This window comes from Vicugna pacos, chromosome 16 (genome assembly GCF_048564905.1).
Source record: "Vicugna pacos chromosome 16, VicPac4, whole genome shotgun sequence".
Lineage (NCBI taxonomy): Eukaryota > Metazoa > Chordata > Mammalia > Artiodactyla > Camelidae > Vicugna > Vicugna pacos.
In genome coordinates this window covers 4,910,950-4,925,753 of record NC_133002.1, presented here as the reverse complement: position 1 = coordinate 4,925,753, position 14,804 = coordinate 4,910,950, and the positions used below count along the sequence as shown (strand labels likewise).

The 14,804-nt window shown below is 37.3% G+C and overlaps 1 protein-coding gene and 1 non-coding gene across 5 annotated transcripts in view; one reads left to right on the top strand and one right to left on the bottom strand.

Moving 5' to 3' along the window:
• APPBP2 (amyloid beta precursor protein binding protein 2) overlaps positions 1-14,804 on the bottom strand; it is a 101,733-nt gene that overhangs the window by 33,959 nt on the left and 52,970 nt on the right. The gene's annotated exons all lie outside the window — the stretch shown is intronic.
• Positions 9,389-9,460, top strand: TRNAA-GGC (transfer RNA alanine (anticodon GGC)). Its single transcript has one exon. It is a non-coding gene; the product is annotated as a tRNA-Ala (tRNA).

Below are 14,804 nucleotides of genomic sequence, written 5' to 3'. Positions count from 1 at the left end.
TGGTAGAGTGCATGCTTAGCATGCACAAGGCTCCAGGTTCAATTCCCAGTACTTCCACTCAAATAATAATAAATTTTAGAGGACTTCCGGGCAAGATGGCGGAGTAGAAGGACGCTTGTAAGCCACCCTCTCCCACAAATACACCAAGACCCACATCTACAGACCCACTCAGCCAACCAGAGCACCTGCGGAACTCCGACAGAACATCGCCCACTTCAAAAGATAAAGACACCAAAAATCTGGTAGGAGAAAAGGAAAAAAGAAAGAACAAAAGGCAAAGCAGCTCGGTACGGGTCCCACGGGGAGGGAGCGGCACAGGAGGACTGGCGCTTGCTCGCTGGGTCTCCCCTCTCCAATTGAGAGGCCAGCGGGTCGGAGGGGGAGCCTCCAAGGCTCGGATCTGTACAGAGCAGCCCTTGTCTGACAGAACTAAGTTAAACGGGCACAGAGCGTCCCCCCGACACCCAGCCTGAGACGCGGGCCGGCAGCGGCGGGCAGGGCCAGGCTGCACAAGCCGGGCGGAGGACGGGGGCGGCTGCACGGAGGCAGCTCCAGGGGACTGCAAGGGGCTGGGCGCCGGGGCTGTGGGTGTACAGGACAGAACAAGCTGGGCCCTCCATAAAACAGCAAGGTTGATGTGCTCTCGGGGGAAGGGTGCATACCCCCATCTCTGAAAACCCGCGAAAACTTTTCAGGGGAAGAGGGGCGGGGCCCAGGCAGAGCCGCCATATTCTCCGGGGCTGAGCACCCAGGCGGGGGCAGAGGCGAGACCTGCGTCCGCACCGAGGGGCTTAGCAGCCTCAAGGGCCAGACTGAGACGGGCCTACAGCCCGGGGCAGATAGGATCCTTCCATTCTGGTCCCCCAGAGGACTTGCTCCACGAAGACAAATAAGCAGCTGGGTCTTGGCTCGGAGCAGGGACGGGGCTGCCCCTCGGTCTTCCACGAGCCCACCCGCGGAGCGCCGACCGGGGCGGAGCGCCGACCGGGGCGGAGCGCCGACCGGGGCGGAGCGCCGACCGGGGCGGAGCGCCGACCGGGGCGGAGCGCCGACCGGGGCGGAGCGCCGACCGGGGCGGAGCGCCGACCGCCAGCGCCGACGCAGAGCGCGCAGCCGCACAGAGCAGCGGAGCTACCGGCGGCGCAGGCAGGGGGAGAGCGGCCCTCCGCCTGTAGGGCAGGAACACAACCCCTGACGGAGGTGCTGGGAGGGGGCACGACCCGCCCTTCTGCCTGGCCAGTCTGCAACATCCGACAGCGGCATCCGGAGGGGCAGTGACCCACCCGCCCACAGCAGAGGAGAGCTGCATCTGACCCCGCGTTAGGAGGAGGCGCGATCCGCTTGCCGACAGGTGCTGGAGCAGCACAGAAGAGGGCGCCAACGGAGGGCCTATGAAAACAAGCTGAGCTTCCAAAACAGGATGAAGACAGAAGGACTTCACATTAAAAGCACACAGACTCCAGGAGAACACCGACAACCCCCCTTTTTTTTTGTTTGTTTTTGTTTTTTAAATCTGTTTTTAACCTGTTCTATTTTCAATTACTCTCTTAATTTTTACTTCTTAATTCATTTCTATTTCTCTTGGGTTTTGATGTCCTGTTATTGATTAGACACAGGCTTCAAACACATATATTGATCTCCCCACCCCCCCTTTTTTTAAAGGTTTTAAAAGGACGTCTCCACCCGATTAATACTCTGCTTCAACCCGCTCTTCTATTATTCATTATACACTGTTTTCAAACCCTTTCTCCCTTCTTTTAAAAATCTTTCTCTATTTTTTTTCTTTTTTTCTTTTTTCTTTTTTTTCCCTAAGTTCTATTCCTAAATAGGCATTAGATAGATAAAATCCTTAAGATCCAAAATAGACAACTGATACTCCATAAACCACAGTGCCAGAGAGGTATGAGCAAGATGAAGAAGCAGAGAAACCTTTCCCAATTAAAAGAACAAAGGAATCCCCTGAAAGAAAGCTCAATGAAATAGACATCGATAGCCTACTAGATCAAGATTTCAAAAAAGGAGTGATCAAATTGCTGAAGGAATTAAAAGAGATAGTGCTTAGAGAAATAAAATATGTCAAAAATGAAATTGAAGCTATAAAGAGCCAAGCAAAATGGGAAAACTCATTGACAGAGATGAGGAATGATCTAACAGCTGTGCAAAGCCGACTAGTTAATGCAGAGGAACGAATTAGTGATCTAGAAGACAGGGCAACAGAAAGCACCCATTCAGAAGCACTACAAGATAAGCAAATAAAAAATAATGATAATAGCATAAGGGACCTATGGGATAATATAAAGCGTCCCAATTTTCGCATAATAGGGGTCCCAGAAGGGGAAGAAGGATCAAAGGGGATTGAAAAGGTTTTTGAAGAAATCATGACTGAAAACTTCCCAAACTTAAAGAAGGAATCAGATATACAAGTACAGGAAGCTCAGAGGGTCCCAAACAGGAAGAACCCAAATAGACCCACACCAAGACATATCATAATCAAGATGGCCAGAGTCAAGGATAAAGAAATGATTCTAAAGGCAGCAAGAGAAAAGCAAAGAGTGAATTACAAGGGAACCCCCATAAGGCTCTCAGCTGATTTCTCTACACAAACACTACAGGCCAGAAGGGAGTGGCAAGATATATTCAAAGCCCTGAATGAAAAATAGATGCAGCCTAGGATACTTTATCCAGCAAGGCTATCCTTTAGGATAGAAGGAGAAATAAAGAGTTTCACAGACAAAAAAAGCTGCAGGAGTTTAGCAACACTAAACCCATGCTAAAAGAAATATTGAAAGGGCTATTCTAAATAGAAAAGCAGCAGGATGCTACAGAAATGAGAAACGTACAACTGGAAAGGTGATAACTCCTGAATTACAAACAAAGAAAACACGAAATTATAAAAGAAGACATACAAATCACTGAGAGTGGGAGAGGGAGGCAGGGAAATATAGAATTTTTTTCTTTCTTTTAAAAATTTTTTTTAACAGTAGGATGGGTTTGAGATCATGTTATTATCAGTTTAATAAAAACGGGTATAGGTTAATAGATTTACAAAAAAGGGTAACCACAAGTCAAAAATTTACAAGGGAGTCACAAAAATTAAATAAAATCCATGATAATACAAAGGAAAATTACCAAACCACAAAAGGAAGAAGAAAGGAACAAAGAGGATATACCAATTCAACTGCAAAGATAAGTTCAAAATGGCAATAAACACACATCTATCATTAATTACTGTAAATGTTAATGGACTAAATGCTCCAGTCAAAAGACATAGAGTGGCAGAGTGGATAATAAAGCAAGAACCTTCAATATGCTGCATACAAGAGACCCACTTTAGGGAGAAGGACACATATAGATTGAGAGTGAAAGGATGGAAAAGGATATTCCATGCAAATGGAAAAGCCAAAAAAGCAGGTGTTGCAGTACTGATTTCAGACAAAATAGACTTTAAAACAAAGGCCATAAAGAAAGGTAAAGAAGGACATTTTATAATGATTAAAGGAGTGATACAAGATGAAGATACTACACTCGTTAATATATATGCACCCAATATAGGAGCACCTAAGTACATACAAGAATTACTAACAGAGATAAAGGGGGATATTGATGGGAATACAATCATAGTTGGAGATTTTAACACTGCATTAACATCACTAGACAGATCTTCCAGACAGAAAATAAACAAGGCAACAGAGAAATTAAATACTACAATAGAAAAACTAGATTTGGTGGATATTTTCAGAGCTTTACACCCCCCAAAAATAGAATATACATTCTTTTCAAGTGCACATGGAACATTTTCCAGGATCGATCATGTACTTGGACACAAAAGAAACCTCAACAAATTTAAGAAGACAGAAATTATCTCAAGCATCTTTACTGACCACAATGCCATGAAACTGGAAATCAACAACAGAGAAACAAAGGAGAAAAAAAGAAAAGCATGGAGATTAAACAATATGTTATTGAAAAAACAATGGATCAATGAGGAAATCAAAGCTGAAATTAAAAAATACCTTGAGACAAATGATAATGAAAGCACAACCACTCAAAACCTATGGGACACAGCAAAGGCAGTGCTAAGAGGGAAGTTTATAGCGATACAGGCCTTCCTCAAAAAAGAAGAATAATCTCAAATAAACAAGTTAACCCACCACCTGAATCAATTAGAAAAAGAAGAACAAAAAGCCCCAAAAAGCAGCAGAAGGAAGGAAATAATAAAGATCAGAGAGGAATTAAATACAATAGAGATTAACAAGACCATAGAAAAAAATCAACCAAACCAAAAGCTGGTTTTTTGAAAAAGTAAATAAAATTGACAAACCTCTGGCCAAACTCACAAAGAAGAAAAAAGAGAGAGCACAAATTAGCAAAATAAGAAAGGAAAATGGAGAAATTACAACAAACAAAATAGAAATACAGAATATCATACGAGAATATTATGAAAAACTATATGGAACCAAACTGGATAACCTAGAGGAGATGGGCAAGTTTCTGGAAACATACTGTCCACCAAAACTGAATCAAGAAGAAACTGAACACTTGAACAATCCGATCACTAGAAAGGAAATAGAAATAGCAATTAAAAACCTCCCTACAAATAAAAGTCCAGGACTGGATGGCTTCACTGGGGAATTCTACCAAACATACAAAGAAGAACTCATACCAGTCCTTCTCAAACTCTTCCAGACGATTGAAAAGGAGGGAATACTCCCAAACTCATTCTATGAAGCCACCATCACCCTGATACCAAAACCAGGCAAAGACACTACAAAAAAAAAGAGAATTATAGGCCAATATCACTGATGAACAGAGACGCCAAAATCCTCACCAAAATTTTAGCAAATAGAATCCAACAACACATAAAAAAGATTAGACATCATGACCAAGTGGGGTTCATCCCAGGGACACAAGGCTGGTTCAACATACGCAAATCAATCAATGTAATACATCACATCAACAAGAGAAAGGACAAAAACCACATGATCATCTCAATCGATGCAGAAAAAGCATTTGATAAAATTCAACACCCATTTATGATAAAAACTCTCGCCAAAGTGGGTATAGAGGGAACATATCTCAACATAATAAAAGCTATATATGACAAACCTATAGCCAGCATAGTTCTCAACAGTGAAAAACTCAAAAGCTTCCCACTAAAATCTGGGACAAGACAAGGATGCCCACTATCACCACTCCTATTCAAAATAGTCCTGGAAGTCCTAGCCACAGCAATCAGGCAAGAGAAAGAAATAAAAGGGGTCCAAATTGGAAAAGAAGAGATAAAAGTGTCATTATATGCTGACGACATGTTACTATATATAGAAAACCCTAAAAGGTCCACAAAAAAGCTACTAGAGCTGATCGAAGAATTCAGCAAGGTAGCAGGTTACAAAATTAATGTTCAAAAATCAGTTGCCTTTCTTTACACTAACGATAAATCAACAGAAAAAGAAAGTAAAGAAACAGTCCCCTTTAAAATAGCACCCAAAGTAATAAAATATCTGGGAATAAATCTAACCAAGGAGGCGAAAGAATTATACACAGAAAACTATAAACCATTGATGAAGGAAATTAAAGAAGACTTTAAAAAATGGAAAGATATTCCATGCTCTTGGATTGGAAGAATCAATATTGTTAAAATGGTCACACTGCCCAAGGCAATCTACAGATTTAATGCAATCCCTATCCAATTACCCAGGACATATTTCACAGAACTAGAACAAATGATAATAAAATTTATATGGAACCATCAAAGACCTAGAATTGCTAAAGCATTACTGAAGAGAAAGAAAGAGGCTGGAGGAATAACTCTCCCAGACTTCAGACAATACTATAGAGCTACAGTCATCAAGACAGCATGGTATTGGTACCAAAACAGACATATAGACCAATGGAACAGAATAGAGAGCCCAGAAATGAACCCACAAACTTTTGGTCAACTCATCTTCGACAAAGGAGGCAAGAATATACAATGGAATAAAGACAGTCTCTTCAGCAAATGGTGTTGGGAAAACTGGACAGCAGCATGTAAAACAATGAAGCTAGAACACACCCTTACACCATATACAAAAATCAACTCAAAATGGATTAAAGACTTAAACATAAGACAAGATACAATAAACCTCCTAGAGGAAAACATAGGCAAAACATTATCTGACATACATTTCAAAAAATTTCTCCTAGAAGAAATAAAAGCAAGAATAAACAAATGGGACCTAATGAAACTTACAAGCTTCTGCAGAGCAAAGGAAATCAGAAATAAAACAAGAAGAAAACCTACGGAATGGGAGAAAATTTTTGCAAGTGAAACCGACAAAGGCTTGATCTCCAAAATATATAAGCAGCTCATACGACTCAATAAGAAAAAAATAAACAACCCAATCCAAAAATGGGCAGAAGACCTAAAACAAGCAACTCTCCAAGGAAGACATACAAATGATCAAAAAGCACATGAAATAATGTTCAATATCACTAATTATCAGAGAAATGCAAATCAAAACTACAATGAGGTATCACCTCACACCAGTCAGAATGGCCGTCATTCAAAAATCCAAAAATGACAAATGCTGGAGAGGCTGTGGAGAAAGGGGAACCCTCCTACACTGCTGGTGGGAATGCAGTTTGGTGCAGCCACTATGGAAAACAGTGTGGAGATTCCTCAAAAGACTAGGAATAGACTTACCATATGACCCAGGAATCCCACTCCTGGGCTTGTACCCAGAAGGAAATCTACTTCAGGACGACACCTGCACCCCAATGTTCATAGCAGCACTATTTACAATAGCCAAAACAAGGAAACAACCTAAATGTCCATCAACAGGTGACTGGATAAAGATGTGGTATATTTATACAATGGAATACTACTCAGCCATAAAAACCGACAACATAATGCCATTTGCAGCAACATGGATGCTCCTAGAGAATGTCATTCTAAGTGAAGTAAGCCAGAAAGAGAAAGAAAAATACCATATGAGATCGCTCATATGTGGAATCTAAAAAACAAAAACAAACAAACAAACAAAAACAAAGCATAAATACAGGACAGAAATAGACTCATGGACAGAGAATACAGACTTGTGGTTACCGGGGGGGGGGGGGGGGGAGGGTGGGAAGGGATAGACTGGGATTTCAAAATTGTAGAACAGATAAACAAGATTACACTGTATAGCACAGGGAAATATACACAAAATGTTATGATAAATCACAGAGAAAAAAATGTGACAATGAGTGTGTATATGTCCATGAATGACTGAAAAATTGTGCTGAACACTGGAATTTGACACAACACTGTAAAATGAGTATGAATCAATAAAAAATGTAAAAAAAAAAGGAAAAAAAATAAATTTTAGAAGAAATTTTTTAAAGAAAATAGAGAACTTAAAAAAAAAAGAGTAACTCAGGGAAAATAAAGCTGATAATTTACAATCAAATCCCTATTTGGGGTTTATCAAGGTGATAAATTTCTGATTTGGGGCAGAAAAACAAATGCAGTTATCAAAATAAATACATACCCATACTCTAAGAACAATATAGGACAAAAAACCTTAGTTTCTTTACAAAATAACTCATTAGCAAACTTAAGGCTTAGAATTTTTTTTTGAGAGAAGAAATGAAAAGTTGTACAATTTTTTTGCCTGTACTCACTAGTCAAACAAAGACAATTAAACTTTGTATGCTCTACAATTCATAGTATCCCTTTAATACTGAAATTTCCCTACCAAATACGATTTGAAACTAAAATGTAGGAAAGTAGTTACCTTTGCTACAATTTTAAATACATTATGCCCTATTAACACAAGCTTCCCCCACCCCCCCACCCCAGCTGTTCAATTTTTCTAACTAAAAAATGGGTCCACATTTAAATTCTGGGGAAAGAGTAATGACTTAAATGTTTCATATAATCCTTATCCATATATCAACAACACTTCAATCAAAAAAAATTTAAAAACATCCTTACCAGGCATATCTCCCAAAATACAAATTTATATATTTTATGAATTGAATTTTTGAATATTGATCCAGAATAAAAATAGCATTTAATCCTTACAGAAATCTTGTATGTATGTGCCAGGCAATGTTAAGTGCCTTTTGTAAGCAACTCATTCTGTGCTTCTATAGAAGAGGAAACTGAGGCATATAAAGTTAAATAACCACTCAAAATCACACAATTAAAAAGTGGCAAAGCAATAATCTGGCTTTGGGCAGTCTGTTCTTACATTCATGTTCTTAATAACTTACACTATAGTGCTTTTCAAAGATATTAAATCAGAAACTAAGGGTATAAAATGGGCAATTTAAAGCATTTTTATAGAAATAATAGATTAATCTCTTCATAGATTCATATACCTTAGGTAGCACAGCTTAGAAGAAAACTGAGGCTCCAGGTTCTTTGGTAATGATTCTCATCAGACTTTTAAAAATTTGATTTATTTTAGTTCATTATTACATAATGTGTTTAATATTAGATTCTGCACCCACTGGGTAATGAGGCTATTAAAGGACTAGCAACTACTTTTAGCTATTGGTACCTTAAGGAAAATAAGAAAAAACAAGTTTATTTTTAGAAGTAGGTAAATTATCTCTCAACAGATATGAAAACAGACAATAAAATACAATTAAAACAATACTGTACAGATATGAAGACAAACCAATCAACGGAACAAAATGCAAAGTTCAAAAATGTATGTAAAAAGTTAACATATGACAAAGGAAGCATTTTAATATCACTGAAAGAAAGAAAAAATTAGTTAATAGTGTAAAAATGGGGAAACAAAGTAAGGTACCTCCTGATAAAATATAAATTCCAGACTTATCAAAGTTTTAAATATTAAACAATAAAATCATAGCAGTGTTAAAAGCTACCTGGTAACACTGCCTTTCTAAGCCTTATATATACTACAGGCAAAAATCGTAAGTAAAGAGATACATGATTATGTAAACACCTAAAATGTCCATGAATGTAAAATACTGTAAATAAAAATTTTAAAATACAACAAAAGTAAAGTATTAGTAATGTACCTGTGTAAGATTTAGTATCTTTAATACACAAAGGGGTGAAACTCCCACTGATGCTTTAGAAGCAAGGGCTTTCAGAAACTAAAGCAAAAACCTTACAGAAACTGAAGGCAGGTATTTCAAGAACAATGCAAGACAGCCCAAACCCAGAGAACTCTACGGGAGATAAAGATGGAGTAAAAGCCTTTCTTAACATTAACCAAGGGATTTTTGAACTGATATGGCTGCCTTCTCAGCCAATTCGAAATCACCACAGGCTGAGCGAACAGCTTAGTGTTAATATCAAATTAGCACACAAGATAATCGAGGCTAATTCCCAACAACAAAAACTCAGAAAGGTTTAGAAAAAGATGTAAAAGAAATTGAGGGGATGAGGGGTATAGCTCAGTGGTAGAGCGTGTGCTTGGCATGCACAAGGTCCTGGGTTCAATCCCCAATGCCTCTGTCAAGGGGGGGCAAAAAAGAAACCAAGTCCAAAACTATGGTTTAAGAATACCTATGAAAAGTCTCTGTCTCTGTCTCTATCTCTCTCTCTCCCCCCTCCTTCCTCCCTCCCTCTGAGAGGTATCTCACACTCATGTTTGGAACTGTTACTTTTCTCTTTCAGAGTCATTAAATAGCAAGAATCTTCAGAAATGAAAAGGAATTATCAAGGGAAAATTACCATGGTATATAAAATGAACAAGTTTCAAAAAGTGTGAGTAATATAATTCCTTTTTTGTTCTTAATTATACACACACATTTTTAAAAAACCTGGAATGACAGTCAACAAAAAGTACATCTGTGGTATAAAATTTCTCTCACATCTTTCACCTGGATTACTTATTGCAAATGTTTGGTAGAACTGGTCTCTCCATTATCACTCTTGGCCCGCCCCCTCTAATCAACTGTCCACACAGCAGCCTGAATGAATTTTTGAAAAAGTGAATCATTTCATGCCACTCTTTGTTTAAAACCTTTTAATAGCACCCTCAACGTGCACATAATTCAAAATTTTTAATGTGGCCTACAAGTCATCTGGCTCCTGCCTATCGTTTAAACCTCATCTTTCACCATTCCTTCCCCCTGTTCCCACATTAGCTTTCCTTTAGCGCTATCCCACCGCACGACTTCGTGCATAGGGGCTGCTGCCTCCACATGAAGCACTGGTTCTAGGATCCTTTGCCTGGCTAATTTGTAACTCATTCTAATGGTCTCAGCTAATATGTCACTTCCTCAAAGAGATTTTCCCTAGACTCCTCAATTTAAATTCTGTTCCCTGTTCTACTTTCTCACGACATACTGTATTTTTCATCCACAGGTGCATCAAGACATGCATACATACATTCACTTGAGTGATAATTTGTTAAACATGTCACTCCATCGTACTCCACACTCTATGAGGTGACCACTGTCACCACTGTATTTCCAACACCAAGCACAGTGACTAGCATTAGATATACATTCAATATTTCCTGAATGCATAATCCAAATTGGTAGCATTCTACTCTGCATAGAACTCAGAACCTTAGAAGAAACAAAAAAGTCAAGACATACTTTATACCTCTGCAGTTTACCATCAAAGAATCAAGTATTTAATATATTCTACAATTATTTACTAAAATTGCCCAAATTCATCTATGAATGTGACACTAAAGAAAAAACCCCGATTTCATAATTATTTATTATCTCTCTAGTCAGACTGCAAACACCTTTAAGAGATACATCTAATAGGCCCTCATGTCCTGTTCTCTACTGACACAGTGCCCATAGAATAAATTCTGAGAACAAATTTGAATGCAAACTTTAAACCAGAGTCATGAAGAATATAAAGGGCCGGCTAAATGCAAAAATCAAGAACAAATTCTAAATAACAGTTGCTTATAGACAAAAATAGGTGTTACCTAATTTAACATCTAATCTTTTACGAAATACCCTGGTATATATATTCACTACATGAAAACTCCCAGCTTACTGAACCTGTTTAATCTTTGTGATTTAAACATCTAAGGCAAGAATATTACAGCTAGGAACATCCTACTTGTTTTTTTAATTTAATAAATATCAAATGGTACTAGGATTGAGGGATAAAGTGGTTAACTATGGTCACCACAGGAATACAAAGACAGTAAGAACTGTTCTGTGATTTTAAAAATTTAGAAGCTGTCAAAGCAGAAAAATAATGTTCAGATTATACAGTGAAGATAGGCAGAGTGTTTTAGAAACCCAAATAAAATACTAATCCAAGGAAGAACTTCAGCCGAGTTTTGAAGAGGAATGGGAATAAAGCTTCTGGCAATATGGCAGAGAGCATGGATAAACAGATAAAAACCTTCCAGCCCCTTTCCAAATACAGAGTAATGCTGGATAAAAATATCACAAAATAACTTTTGGATAAACAGCCAAGTTTGAAATCAAGAGCAAAACTCCACAGCTGCCAAAAATTAAGAAGACACAAACTTAAAAACAGCCGGGAAGGAAGAAAAACAGAATAGTTTTACACCTCTGAACAGTTGTGGACCAGAGCGCAAAGACCAGATAGGAAGGAGCCCAGGTAGCAGATCCCTGTAAGCAAAGGGACCTGGTGCTGAACTAACTGCCTAAAGCCAGGAATAAAAAAGATCCAGAACATCTCCCACAGCCTTAGCAAAAAGTCCGCTGTGAAAAACTGAAACCCCCAGCCTAGGACTCATGTAAGTATACAGTCCAAGTTCATACTACCTAGCCTATTTACAGATCCCAAACCCAGAATCTGGCTTTAAAAACTGGTCTGAAACCAATGAAACCATGGAAGTGCCCACAAGGTCAAAGGCTAAAATATCTACAAGGGATGATGAAAAACGTTTTATATGCTGATCACTGGAAACTCCACCATGGAAAACTCTGTAGTACCTACAGGAAAAAGGATCCTGTTTCTCCAACAAGTAAGTTGCAAAGACAAAAAAACAGATGGAAACTACAGATCAAGAGAGACTTGAAGAGATAAATCAACTAACAGCCAAAATACAGATCTTATCTGGATAATGATCCAAACAAGCAAACTGTAAAAATATATACACATTTAACCTTTAAAACAAATGAAAATTTGAATGACTGGATATTTAGTTACAATAAGGAATTACTGTTAATTTTTCTTAGGTGTTGTAATAGTATGGTGGCAACTAAAATATTTACAGATGAAATCATATGATGTCTAAATCTGCTTCCAAATACTACAGAAAGAGGAATGTGAAGAATAGATTCAGCAGTAAGACTGGCCAAGAACTGGTAACTGTTAAAGCTTGGCAATGGACACACGGAGGTCCATTATTCTATTCCATCTACTTCTGTTTAATTTTTTACATAATGAAGTGGTTTTTTTGTGTGTGTGTTTTTTTTTTTCAATAATGTATCTAGGGAAGAGTATAGCTCAGTGGTAGAGTGCATGCCTAGCATGCACAAGATCCTGGGGTTCAATCCCCGGTACCTCCAACAAAAGTAATAAATAAATAAACCTAATTACTTCCCCTCTCCAAAAAAAGAGAATGACCCTTTAAAAACAGTAATGCAGATGTAAGATACATTTATTCTTGTTCTCTCATCTCAAAATTCATTTGAAACGCAGCTCTGAAAAAATTCACTATGGAATGTAACTTGGTATTCCTTCCTTTAGTCTCATATTACATTATATATTACATTTAATGTCCTTTATCTGTTATTTTACTGCATTGTGATCTAAGATTATATATTTTTGGATTAAAGCAAGTACCACAGAAATACTTTAATGTAATGTGCACTTAAAAAATAAATGCTTTCTTCTGGAGGTAAACCAACATTTAAATTTCTTGCTTCTTGTAACATTTTCATTTCTCAGCTGCTCTACACTCACTGGTTTTATGTCACACTTAGAAAAAAAATACAACTGACCAACATATGATTATTTGTATCTTGCAGGACAAAGTCTTTTGCTTATTGGTAAGTAAGCCAAAAGCTTAAGTCGTCATGTTCACATTACTTAAAAGCACAAGAAACAGCTAACACTCAAATGGGAGGGCAACATTTTCCTAACTTTTAAATATGTTGTCCTCATATAAAGATAGTACTAGATCCACCATCCAGTAAATAAGAAATTAATAGTTTTTCCCCCAATCATTAGAAGAATGAACTTATGCCTAATATTCAGATTCTGTCTCTCACTTGATGGGTCAATGGCATAATTTTCAAGATAGCTTGGTTGTGTTAATAGTGGAAGATACTACCATGATACAAATGGAAAGTCAAAACAAAAACTAGTTAGATGTAAAATCTAACCAACAGTGATAACCAGCCATATATAACTAAATACGTATTAGTGATCTCTGTATTTGGGTAAGAAGTGTCTCAACATGACAGCACATTTCTTTTTGGCCCTATTTTCTTACTGGTTTGAGGAGTTCTGAGTATGTTTCATAAACTTTAATTCTCCATTATGTAAATTAAAAGCTTTTTTTTCATTACGCATCTTTAAATTATTCAACTTGGTTCCAAGATACAGGACTTAGAGAGAAATAGTATCTTTAAAGCTCTGAATCTTCCAGTCTAGGAAGAAAATATGTTTCTTCTACACTTACTAAAGACTTTTAGATCTCTGTACACCTTTTTGGATTTACTCCATGGCATGCTTTCCTTTGACAGTAAAATATATTCTTTCCCAAACTGTGTGTAGAAAAATTATTGAGTTTTTAATTATAAATGTATAATCATCCCTCTTACTGAACTATCTTACTGCTATAATTTTTCAGTAAACTTTGCTGGACTTTTCTTTATTCTAACTGCATTGGTCAGCACTTCAAGAATATTAAACATGTAGTATATAGCTCCGGAAATAAGTCTGAAATTCTTTACTTAAAAAAAGTTAATGAAACTAATACTAGAAAATACATTATAGTCCTGATTTTAATCAGAATGCTTTTAAGTGTTTCACCAATAAGCATTTTTGCTTAGATATGTTTATTATCTTTTAATTAGGTGTATGTTTATAATGTTAATCTGTATTCTTTATTAAAAAGTCTAGTGGAAGAGACGTAAGATTTTTACATTATGACGGTACCCTTCGTCTGTCCTATTAATATAATGAACTACACTAACAGATTTGCTGATTTGCATTTACTATCATTTTATCTAGAATTTTTGCCCCATAGTTCACAAATGTTCTCCAGAGACTTTTTGTTGCTCTTTTACGTTTAGGTATCAGTGTTATGTTAACCTCTCTCTCTCTTTCTTTTTTCAATTGGAAAGAATTAGGTTGGTCTGGAACAAACTAAGTATCTTTGAATATACTGTTCTTTGAATATACACAAGAAACTGTCTAAAATTGGTGGGAGTTTTGTTTGTTTGTTGAGGGAGGTAACAAGAGGACAAAAGGAGAAGTATAATCTCTCAATTTCTTTTACGGTTTTAGTGTATCAACTTCTCTCTTAGGGTCATTTGTACTTTCTTAGAAACACAGTTTCATTAAGGTTTTCAGACCCATTAGCAGAGAGTTATAAAAGCTATTCTACATCTAAAGAAGCTATTCTACCAATTAAAAAGCTATTTTCCTCCTTTTCATTTTATCTATGATTGTTTTCTTACTTTCTCATTCCTAATTTTGAGAGTATACGCTTTAGCTCACGTTTGCGGATTTGGCTAGCTAGTCAAATTAACTACTTAATTAGTTGAATTATCTATTTTTCTTTTAAACCAATCACCTGGATTTATTTTTTAGTCACACTAATATTTACAGTATCAGTTTTTAGGCTATTTCCCCTCTTAGTAAATAACCCAGATATCTTATTCTTAAAAATTCAATT